This window comes from Montipora foliosa, chromosome 1, assembly GCF_036669935.1.
Source record: "Montipora foliosa isolate CH-2021 chromosome 1, ASM3666993v2, whole genome shotgun sequence".
Lineage (NCBI taxonomy): Eukaryota > Metazoa > Cnidaria > Anthozoa > Scleractinia > Acroporidae > Montipora > Montipora foliosa.
In genome coordinates this window covers 27,455,033-27,467,532 of record NC_090869.1, presented here as the reverse complement: position 1 = coordinate 27,467,532, position 12,500 = coordinate 27,455,033, and the positions used below count along the sequence as shown (strand labels likewise).

The window sequence follows — 12,500 nt, the reverse complement described above, 5'->3', positions numbered from 1 at the left end:
GGGCGCGGGCTGCCGGAGTGCCAAAAGCCTATTTTCTCGGGCTCCGGGAACTTGTAAACGATTAATCATTTGTGCCAATATCAATCATCTGAAACACTAAGGTTTTTCCATTTAGCCAACCGAACATCATGTTGAGCAAGAGTGTACCAAACCGTTTGATGACAATAGAGCGATTTTCAATTGAGTGTCGAAAGTAATCTGCGAATTGCTTTGGTTTTGCATTACTTCACTTAGTGATTGGTTCAAAGTTCTCGCGCCACTGTTTCAACCAAAACCAATCGTGGCTCGCGCGTGCACAGTTTCCCTCGGTTTGTGTCGGCTACTTGTAATTACTTTGAGTTTTGATTGGTTTACTGGATTGTTTCCGTCCTTTTTGATTGGCCAAAGTAATAACTTTGGTTTTGATTTTACGACACTCATTTGAAAACCACTCTAACTACAATTGTGTGAATTACGGCATATCAGGAGAAAAACCTTAATTAACAATGACAACAACCAGCAGGTTTTCTGAGCCGCGAGACTGAGCACCCCCAGCAAACCATTGTTTTAACCAAGAGAAAATGAGGGGACAGAGAGGGAGGCTCAGGGCGTTGGCTGGGATATGTCATGTCCACGAAAGTTATTTTTAGACGAGCGGAAGTCTGTCTTCTGAGACGTCCGCATGCAGACGTTAAGTCCACTTCGCCCGCCATTACATGAAATCTTTGCTTTTCTTTCAAACATCAGACCGAGGTTGACCTGTATGCGGACGTCTCGGAAGACAGTTTTCGGCTAGAACAAAGACTTCCGCTCGTCTAAAAATAACTTTCATAGACATAACATATCCCAAGGGCTGGACCGCGAGCCTCCCTCTCTGTCCTCTCATTTTCTCTTGTTTTAACGAAAACCGCTGGTCACTGTGGTCAGCAACCTGGCCACTGCTGTCTAATGTCTTCCATATCGGGAGCGTACAACTCCATTGTATTTGTGGAACGGCGGACATATTGACCGAGTTAATTCGATTTCCCAGCGGACTCAGCGTCTTATGTGGGTTGAGTTTGTTGGTTCTCTACCCTGCAACGAGAGGTTTTTCTCCGGGTTCTCCGGTTTTCCCCTCTCCTCAAAAACCAACATTTGACTTGAATTGCGTTATTGTTAATTTCAGTTTACAGTGTCCCAAATTAGTGCTCCAGCTCCAGAACGAATAGACACTTAAACAAAGTTCCTTTCCTTTCCTTTCCAGTCGTAAGGTTGCTATTATTATGTGTCATACCACCGACAAATCGACAGTGAAAAAAAACCTCATAGTGAGGTCGCTGGCTAAGAAATAAACATCAAATTTTAATATGCTAAGCGTATACGCCTTTGCGGCTTTATGATGAATAATATTTCACTTTCTTCTATCACTTCAGTGTCTCAGGAATTGACGTTTTAAAGTGAATTTTTGACACGATGACCAGGTGGTTATTTCTAAGCAAGTTCAAGCAACCAATTTCACCGAATAAATTACGTCGTCTAATTAGAATTCATCGTTTCTGTGGCCTTTAAATTTACTGTTTTAAAAAACTAAATAATAAAAACGAATAGCTCTTCAAAGGCGAAGGGACGGCCAAAAAAAAAATCAATAATACAAACTTAATAAAACGATATATTTGTCTTTCTATTTTATGTAAACGAAAAAGCTACTTATGTCATAAAATAACATCAAACCTTTTGCCCCTCGACTGAGTTTCCAAGGAAATAATCTAAAATACTTTACTGAAACTTCAGAAATTTATAATTTAAATTATCGTTACAAAAAAGGAGTAACAAGTGAGTAATTTGATCCACGATTTTTAAATTGATCATAGTTAAAACAAGTGCATAGGTAAACTTTTAGACCGTTTGGACACTATTATTCGCAAAGCCTTTTTCATTCCAACCAGTTTTTGTTTGTGTATACAACAACTTCTTCAATGCACAAACCAATTTCTGATGACTACGCTAGCTTTTCATCTCGCCAAATCCGTTTCCCATTGTTTGTTTCCGCCTAATTTGTTTATGCAAACTTATCTACACTTCTTTTCACCTACCGAGTTCCTATTAAAAGCAAGACAAAGAATAGCCTTTGTTGTGGTTAAGTGGAATGTAAATTTTGTCATCGGCGCTTCCATTTAAAATGCCCGAGGATGCTTCAGTGCGATGCCTCACGTCGAAATTATGATCTCTGATTCCACAAGATTGCCACTTCCAAATATTAAGGGACACCAGTAATGGCTGAATGCCCTTCGTCATTGTGCAATCGATTTGTCATTTTCTGCGATATCGCTTAATTGATGTTTGGCAAATGAAGATTGGTTTTATGGATGTAGGAAATAACAAAAGGAAGCCGGATTACCGGATTTTCTGTAAACATGAACAGAGCGTATGATGTTTCTAAAAAGCAGTCGCTTGTGCTTCCTTATTTTATGGTTCCAAATCATTCCCGTGGAGGGTGGAAAATGTCTCGGTAACGTCCCAGGTAGGTTTTCTAATCAATTAATTGTGCCTTTAAATAATGTTCGCGTGCCCTCGTTCAGCGCCGGTGCACAGAAGAGCAAACGTTTTCCTGACCTTTCCCGCTGAGAAATCATAAACGTAGTTGCCTCATACGTGGAAGTAACGAGGGAAAGTCACTATAATATTGCGAATCAGTTTGAGACACACCAATGTATCATAAGTAAAATGACGGCGTACTGAATAACGGCAACAAATTAATTTGTGCGCTCTTCGATTCAATAGTACCGAGTGACGACAGAAATTTTAAATCAAGGGGCCCAGTAAGTTTCCTCATCAATAACCAATTTAGGAATTTTTGTTCGTAACACCAGACGTTAGATAGAATGGGATTCTTGGCCAGTGTGCGAAATTGAACCAAACAGAGAGAAGCTGGGCGCAGTTGATTCAATTGTCACACTGAATTAGTCGGTTATAATAGCTTTCGTTTGAAAGGTTTCTATTCATTTGGGGAAAAGGGCAGTGGAAAAGTCAAAATTCACTTTCTTTAATTACAACAGTCTTTCTCTTTCTATATTCTCCTGCATCATCTTTGGAAGATTCCCTTCGTCTTCCCACTTTTTTTTTTATCCAGAGCAGGTTGCTTCAATTCGAACAATACCGTATTTGTTTTCTTTTTTTTTATATTCAGTTCAGATACAACAAGCTATACAATGCAATTATTAAGAAGAGACTGTTTTAGTGAGAATAACCGAGAAGACTAGTCTTCCAGGCAAAAAAGCTTTACCGGCGAGCTAAGTTAGTCACCTCCAGAAATACCTTTAGTTACCGTCACGTGACCTGACTTGACTAACTGGCAGTAGTTAAAAGTCTTAAAAGTACAGGCATTGCGTGCCGTGGAACAATTTTCATATATGAAAATCCCGCCAAAGCTGAAATTCATCCAATCAGATCTCTGTGATAAGCAATGCGAATTTTCACAATAAAAACACACGGTCGAAAAGACTGTCGGTTGAAGGTGGACCTTTGACAATCTGACAAAGAGCAGTGATAATCGAGTTAAGGTTTTCATTATCATTCTGATCGCTAGGCTTGGCCACAAGTTTCCAATAAAAGTGTCTAAAAGTTGCTAAAAGGTTCTATTTTATTCCCAAAGTTGCCGAAAAGTTGCCATTCTTTTCTGTTAATTGCTTGCACTTGAATTTTTGCCTTGCGGTTCTTATCGTGCACAGTATGGGCAGGTTTTATTCGCTTTTTCTTTCTCTCACAAAATTTCGTTGATAAAAATCAAATTCAACAGTTGACATCGGAAACTTTTCTTAAGTTTGTCTGAACATTCTTCCCAGCTTTAATTTGCATCAATGAAAGAGTTGCTGACCTCATGGAGGCATGCAACACCAAAAGACCCACTCCAGGCTCCTGGGGTCCACACAGTAGTACAAAGTACTTGAATTTCGTTTACTTTTCTTTCGAAAGCTAATAAACGTCGCGAAAAAAGTAAAAAAATAATCTAGAAAATGCTAAAAAAATAAAAATTGCCGGGAATTTTAATAGTTGCCGAAAATCTTAAAATACCAGGATGCACTACGTTGCCGACAGCAAATCATAATCTCCGAGTTCTTCCCGCTATTTCGCTACGTCTATGGGATTTTTGTATTTACCGTCGTCTTCTTTGTGAAAAAACAACCAGCAACAAGTGGAAAAAAAAAAGCAGGCCTTAAGCAATGCAGAAATCGACGATTTTCTGCCGCCACGTTGAATTTGATGTATGGCGCGAACAATGTTGTTAGACCCGCAGGTCCCCACGATCTTTATTCACTTTCCAGCGATCACGGAAAACCAACAATAGCTGCCCTCAAGGGTCACGGGTGAAAAGCCCATGAGGCGAAGCCGAATGGGCTATTGACCCGTAGCCCGCAAGGGCTACGGGTCTAATTGTTAATTATATCATATCTTTCTTTACCCTCGGATTTTAGAGTAGCTTGGCGTAGATATAATATCTCCTAGCATTTACCACAGAGGACACACCACAATACCGGGCACTCTTTGCGAATAGGGTGTTGGTTCTTTTACTCCCCACGGTTGTGAACATTGAATTGTGCGACGGGTCCTGCGGTTTACCGTCCTTATCCGAGAAGACTAGAGAGTTAAACCATTTACAGATGGAATTACAAAGGCAGCACTTTCTTCTCAGTTATTTAAAGACCCTGATTGTTGGTCCTGAGTATGATCAGTGACCTTCCGAACAGTAGTCCGATGGTCAACCGACTAAGATAACTGTCATAAGTCATAACAGCCTAGAGATTACAGTACTTATATGGTTTTCTATTTAATTCTTAAAAGGTCCTGTTCGTCGAAAGAAGATCGAGTACCAGGGAAAGGAGATACCACTTGGAATCTCGTACAGTAATCGTGTCTCCCATCAAGTAATTGCTCAGCTTACCAAGATCTTACTCCAGGAGGGACTGGGCTATGATAACATAGTATTTATACCTTATGATGGAGACATCAATGGAACTGCAAAAAGTTTCTGGAAAGACGGGTAATTAAAAAGCTAGTAGTAAAGTCAGTCTTGTTTCACAGGCCTTTCTGGCGGACGGGGAAAAGCCGGAATTGTGTCATTCAGAGTCATCTGTATACCTTGAAGTCACCACGGTTTACTTATTCCGACCTCGTTCCCAGGGTCCTATCTCTTCCTCCCTTCCCTAGTTGCGGCTGGTTACAAATGAAATGCGCCGGAGGGTGGGTCTTCGACTTAATTTTGCCAACAGGATTCAGTTCTATAATGGGGAAGGTGAAACAGATTGTTTTTCTTTTCCAAGTGGCACCCACGTTCTTAAGGTATAGGTACACTTCAAGTTCTATTGCTTTCGGGTGATGCTAATTCTAAACGTGATTTTAAAAGTAAAACAAGTGATTCGTCTGAAAGCGTTGTATAGCCCCTTTTCAGTTAATTCCCAATCTGGAGGAAAAACATGCGATAAGATTGTTTTGCATTTGAAAGGTTTGTTTCTCTCAGAGGAGGGAACAACCATTGTTTTGTCCTCCAGACTGGGAATTACTGAAATGGGTTTATTTAAGGAAAGACAGTAGCAGTATTTCCAACAGGATATGGAGGATAATGTTTGAGTCCTGCGCCACGCGATGTTTAATTTCCACTCCATACTGAGCTCAGTAGATAAGTTGAGGGGCGGCAAAATTTTAAGCTTCGTGCCCCTCCCTTAATTTGTTTTTCTGGAATCTGCAAAAATCTAACAGACACGTGACCAGCCACAACCCAGGATACTTTCTTGAGGAAAGAAGAGAGAGGAACCTGGGAACTAGGTTGCACTTGTTCTAGGAAATGTGGTAGTTAACCCACCGAGAATGTACAAAAAGCGCAATATCAGTGGCTGGGAAAGTTTGCCGAATCAAACTTCTGATCTTCAATTGACGCCGAAGGGAAAATTACCTTTGGGAATATGTATTTTGTTTTGCAGTGCTTCTGTCTTTCCACGGACCATTATTGATCCGGAGGTCTGGGTGCCATTCGACGCCCAAGTTTTACCAAAGAATGACGAAATGATTGACGTTGGATCATTGGGGGTCACAGGAAGGTTTGTTTTGTAATAAATATTTTCTCGAAACAAATGAAAAAATACCAATTTATAGCAAACGGGAATGAAATAGATATACTGTCTCATGCGTAGTAAGTTCGGCAACAAAGTATATTTGTATAAGAGGTGGTTATTGGTCATTTTGGTGGTACATAAGAAATAAAAAAGGTATATTCTTTTGTTTCACGATGTAGTTACTTAGGTTTTAGACCACGACGTTTCGACCGCTTACTGCTGGTCTTTATCAGGCGATAACGTCGGCTGGTTACGTACTACTCTATCGTCTATATGTATTACACTGCATTTGCTTTTTTTAAAGGCGAAGACTTGTAGGTAGGACGCTACATGTATGTCATAGTGTTTTTAACATGCTGTTCAAAATCCATAAACATCGTTGAAGGTTACACCTATGTTTCTTGCTGACAACGTTGAAGTTACTCTAACATCAGCGATTGTAATGCTATTTCTATTGCCTTTTTTGGTGTCACGATGGTCTCCCATCCAGATACCAACCCCACCCGACTGGGATTAACTTCAGTGACTTTCGTCGTGAAAAGAATCCTTCAATGGGAAGACGAGAACTGCAGAAAACTGCTTTTTGGTATTGACCACTGATCGTTCTCATGTATATTACTGTATTTTATTCACACAACAATTCGCGCTTTTAACTTGCTGTGAAAAAGATGTTAAAGTGAACTCGGAAATGATCAACATGTCAGTCTCAATGCCAAAGTTACTCGATTCCCTTTTATTTTCTTCAATCTTTCGGGGTTTAGTATTTTACTAGTAACCACTTGTCCTCTCTGGGAGCTATTATCGTTTCCTTGAAAATGGTGTGTAGTTGTTTTGACCGGCACAACTTACCTTATTAAATCAAACTGATCGCACTTACTAAGGATGCAGAGGCTAGCCAAGGGCAAAGCATTTAAATCCTGTCACTCATGAGTCATAGTATTCGGCGCTAATAAAAACCATCTCAAGCAATGAATGCTCATATCCTCAAAGTTCGGTCTTATAAGATCGTTTCTTTCCCCACCCTTCTCCTTGCTTCCAAAGCGACTGTCGAAACGCACTTCAGTAATCCGAAATTACCACTAGTCTTTATTAGAGACAATAAGTTTAAACATCTGGGAGACACCACTTTCCTGGCACGCGAAATGTTCTCTTCCGGTTGCTAACTGCGCAGACTATGGTTGCTTTGGAAATTTGCGACATCGCAAAGATTATATTTAGTTCAATTTCGTGCAGGATTATTTTCTATTTTTTTTTTTTTTTTTTTGGGAGGTGGGGGGGGGAGGGAGAGGACGGAATTTTATAATAATAATGATAATGATAATGATAATAATAATGAGCTTTATTTAACCAGGGAGCACGTTCAGCAATCTGTTCTTCCAGGTGTCCCTGACAGAGATATAGAGATATATAGTGCTTCAATCCCAAGCCACAGATTGTAGTTCCAAAGGACTCGCCCCGTTCTATGAATCTTCAGAGAGGGACGAGATCAACCTCGTCCCCAGGACGCTTTTCCCTCCCTAAGCCAGCCAGAAAGCGCCCTGGGGACGAGATGAGGCGAGAAATTGAAACACCCTTACCAGAGAACGTAAATTGTAACGTCGCATGAAATGAGCACTTACAATAAAACAATTAATGCGACTCGTTTCTCTTGTAGACAAGGCTGGTATGTACGCACCGACTTTGTTGATAACATGTGGACTGTCAACCGCCAAACCGTTGACCACTGGAGAGCGCTACAACTACCTATTGTTCTGCAGCAACTGTCTGTACCCTCAGATCTGTTCGCGTGCGGAGACTGCGTAGAACAAGAGTTTCATCCCAAGCAGTGCTTGAATCAAAGTAGTGGAAACTGTGCCGCATTACTCGGAGATAACAGAGGTAATGGGCACTAACTTCTATTTTTACTGAATTGATTGGTATAAAAATTGAAGACCTTTGCATTACATCCAGCAAGAATACCTGTTAATATTTACGCTGATAAGATTTCCAGTTACACTTTTGAGAGGGCACGAAAATACCTTAAAAGCTCTGAGCTCAAATGCTCAATGGTAATAATTCCATGCCATTCGGTTGTTGTTCGAGAGGTATGAGCGTAGATGTATGAAGCAGTTTGCACCCTCTTTCAACTTGTTCGATTTGCACGTGTTCTCAAATCGGTCTCTCCATGACGTATACATGTCTGTATCCATAGTAACAAGCGCGGATTCAATACAGGTTCAATGTTTTAAAACCGTTTGCCAACCCAGCGGTCAGCATCTTTCAACGTCGTTCAACATCGTTCAACGAAATCGAACGGATGTTGAAGCAAACATTAAAGCCATTTGCCCGGGGCCTTTAAACGACAAAGAAATGTGCCAAGATGTGAAACGCACTACCGGTCATGCAGAGTAGTTGTTTCTGTTCATCAAATTTATTGCTTCGTTGTGTGATTGTTATTGTTTCGAGATCCCTGATATCACTGCCCCCATTTTCAACCTATTTAATCATTTAATTGTTGTTTTTCACAGACAACAGTGTACTGCTAAAGAACCAAATTACAAGCCTGCGTTTAAACATTTCTGTGATCTGGCTGAAAAGAGGACTCGATACAAAACTAACTGACAACCAACAAAGAGGGAAGCCACTGTTATTTTACACTTCTGACCCAGGCTTCCTAAGCATTTCAGGAAAGTTTAAGAGGATTGCCTTTCCGGAATGCGGGTACGTCAGAGCCATTAGAGAGTTTAAGCAAGGACGACAAACGATGTACCTTCACGGCAGTTCTCGATTTGCAAATGTGTTTTACAATAGCCCATTTCCGAGTTGCTGCACGCCTCAGTTTCAAAGCGAGTCCTGGTGCACGACCATTCAAATGGAAATGAGTTGCATATTCTTATGCAAATCAAACTCATTTCCCTTACAATAGTTGAGCACCAAGACTCACTTCGAAACCGAGACAAACAGCAACTCGGAAATGGCCCATTCAGCATTGAAGTACTTGGCCTGTGATTGGTGCTGACATAGACGTGGATTGCCCAAATTTGAGGTCATGTGGAGCACGTCGACATTCCGGCGATTTTTTCGATTTCTAATTTTCTCTCCAAGAATCTGCATCGTTCAAATCAATTATTCCTAGAATGTTGCTACACAAGCCCTCCATGCCGAACTACTTGGAATCATCGCGAAATGGTTACAATAACGCGAAGCTGTATTCTTCGTTGACGTTCTCGCATGCAGCCGTGGTCGTCCTTGCCTTCGCTCTCTACTCTCACAAGTAATCGTAATCACACACAAAAAGATGCCAAAAAAAAAAATATATATATATATATATGTATATGTATATATGGAAGAAAAAGACATATAAACTACAAGTTCATCCCTACAAGCTCATCCCTACAAGCCTGTTTCCGTGGTCGCCCGCGTGGTCCCCTGATGAGTGGGCGACCACGAAACAGGCTTGTAGGGATGAACTTGTAGTTTATTTGTCTTTTTCTTCCATATATATGTATATGTATATGTATATATCATGTGCTTCGCGATGACAGTAAGAGATGCATGCTACTTTATTTGACGTCGGGTGGATTTCCAGTTCTCGAAAATTAAAACAGTTTAGTAAAAGTCCTTTCTCAATTTTACAGGTTTTTACAGGAAGTTCACAGAATTAGGAATGGGAAAAGCAGAGCTGAAATAGGACAAATTACTTAGGATTCTGTAGTGAAACCACTGAACAGTCGAGTTCGGCAGATCGAAAGGCTCAAATTAGAACTATACTTGCATGTGCCCGGCTTGTATATCATGGAGGCATAACTTTATTACTGATCGTTGCGCTTTACTGAGTTGTTTGGCGTCAAGAAAAACATCACTATATAGTGTAAAAAAGTTTCTTTTTAAAAGAATCAGATACAGCCAGCATTATAATTGTCAATATGCTACAACTACTTTAATTTTCAAACTTGAAGAAAGCTTCTTTTAAAAAGAATAACCTTAGTACCGTCATTACTTTCCTTCATTCCTTTCTCGGACAGTATGGTGACAATTTCAGCAACTGGAAATTCCTCAGGCTGTGATTTCCCGTTGTATGATCTGCACAAATTTGTGTGGAAAGATATACAACAACACTATCAAGATATTTATAGACTCGTAAGAGCTATCACCTTAACAAGAGAGCACATCGCCGATATACTGCAAAACGTAAACGCAACGCAAAAGGAATCAATTGATGATTCTGTCTGCCAGTGGCTTAACAAAACACGTGATGTTTGGTTTCCATGGATACAACCAGAGCCTTCCACCAAAGAAACTCTGTACATAGGCGGGATGTTTCCAAGTTTGATGGAATCCAAAGCAATATGGTCCAGCCCAGGAGATGAGGTAGGAGCACAAATGGCTGTCGAGGAGGTAAACGAAGATCAAACTGTTTTGGGTTCTTTTAAGCTAGAGCTGCTTGTGGCCCCTACTCAGTGTCGAAGAGAACTGGTCATTCAGGCCTTCATTCGATACCTAAATCGTGACGAGGTGGACAATGTCATCGGTATTTTAGGTCCTGCATGCAGCATGCCTACACTTCCAATTGCAGAAGTATCACGTTTTTACAACAAAATTATCATGGGTTATGGAGCAGATGATGTATCACTGTCTGACAGAACGAGATTTCCGATGTTCTTCCGAACAAATCCGAGCATCGACGAATTTAAGTCAGCATATTTGTTGCTGTTTCGTACCTTCGACTGGACTCACTGTGTGGTGTTACGTGAGGCTAAGTATCCTGTGAATACAGTACAGTCTCGCATTGAGTTCTTAACCAATCATGGAATACAAGTACTGTCACGTGAGTTACCATCCAACACGTATCTGAACGCCGAAAATTATATCAAAAGTATTGCTGAGAGTAAAGTAAGGGTGATAATACTTGATGCATTCCCAGCAGTTACCAGGGCGATCACATGTCAGGCTTACATCAAGGTAAATATGCTCCCTTCCTTGTTTTTTTCATATTTTAAAAGTGTTTTTGCTCAACACAAACACGAGTTTAAAAGTCTGAAAGCCCAAAACTCCCGTGCTGCACATTAATTCTGCCGCGTACACACGCATTGCATTTTAAACTAGTGAGCCTTTGACGTCATCTTCTCCTCGATCCAGCTCTCTCAAGATCTTAAAGTTAGTAATGGCGGACCATTAAAAAGAAAATTAAATTCCAGTTAAAATAAACAGGTGACTTTTTTAAATCAAGGCTTAAAACTTTCGTCGCTTAGTGAACATAGTTTTGAAATCCATAGAAAAATAACTATTGACTTTTGATCGCATGGGATCTTAAGAAGTTTGTTTGGAAAGCAAGCAAGAGTGACCATTCTCGAAACCTCTACTTTGTTGTGAACTCTTAAGCACAATTTCTAAACAAACTTTTTGCTCCTTTTGCGACTCATTTCAATGCTATAGATAACGCCTGTAAAAATAAAGGTCGGTGGTAGTAAAGAAAAGTCTAGAGGCGGGTTGCTCGAAGCCTGGTTAGCGTTAACCGTTGATCAGGAGGTATCAAAACCTATCGGTTTCCATGGTATTTAACGCTGGTTAGCGCTAACCATGCTTCGAGCAAGCCAGGCCAGTCTGATAAATAGACCGTTGAAATGAGAAGTTTAAGTTTCTTAGATAAGTGTATTTGTACAGAGAAATTTGGACGAGCAACCTGGAAGATTATCGCAACTATGGGCGAAAGATGGCCCATAACATAAGAAAAGACTCGAGACGTAATCAGATCGAGGAAAAAATAACCAATTTAAGTATCTACGTGTCAGAGAAGTCTGTTAAGTTGTTGTTCAGTGTTCACTCCACCCAGTATGGGGTTAGGAGATGTAAGCTAAAGGGCACAGCTATGCAAAACGAAGTTGCCAACACCCCACGTTGAGCATGCACTTTTAGTGGTATTACATTCCACTCACTACCAGTTCATCGCAGACACACAAATGATGCGTTAATTTACAATTTCTTTCACTGCTGTTTTCATTCGGTGTTGTCTTTGGGTAATAAAATTCCTTAAGAAAACCTCTCAACTGAAAGACACCGTAGATACGTATTCCAGCCGAGTGAAATCGGTTCCAAGTTCCTGACAAAGCAGAGAGGAGTCAGTTTAACACGAGGATAAGAAAGGCAACGAAAGATTCGAAAGCGCATTACGGTTTATCAAAAGAAGTCAAAACGGACGAGGCAAAGTGTACTGATTTTTTCAGGTACTCGTTGACTTGTAAGGAATAGGATTGTACACATGCAATATGAGTGGGAGAATCAGATCTGTATTTATAATCGTGGAAAAAAACAGATTGATGCGCCCTGAAATGTGTAATGAAAGTGCTAAATAGCTGTAAAAGTAATTTATACATTTCTTTGAAATGGTACTCTGCAACGTGTAGGAGGCGTGTAGGAATACCAAATTCAAAACGTTTTGCTATGTGTTAAGATTTA

General features: G+C 40.4%; 1 pseudogene; it reads left to right on the top strand.

Moving 5' to 3' along the window:
• Nucleotides 1-2,148: 2,148 nt before the first annotated feature.
• The window catches only part of LOC137976714 (uncharacterized), a 24,527-nt pseudogene continuing 14,175 nt past the window's right edge, over nt 2,149-12,500 (top strand).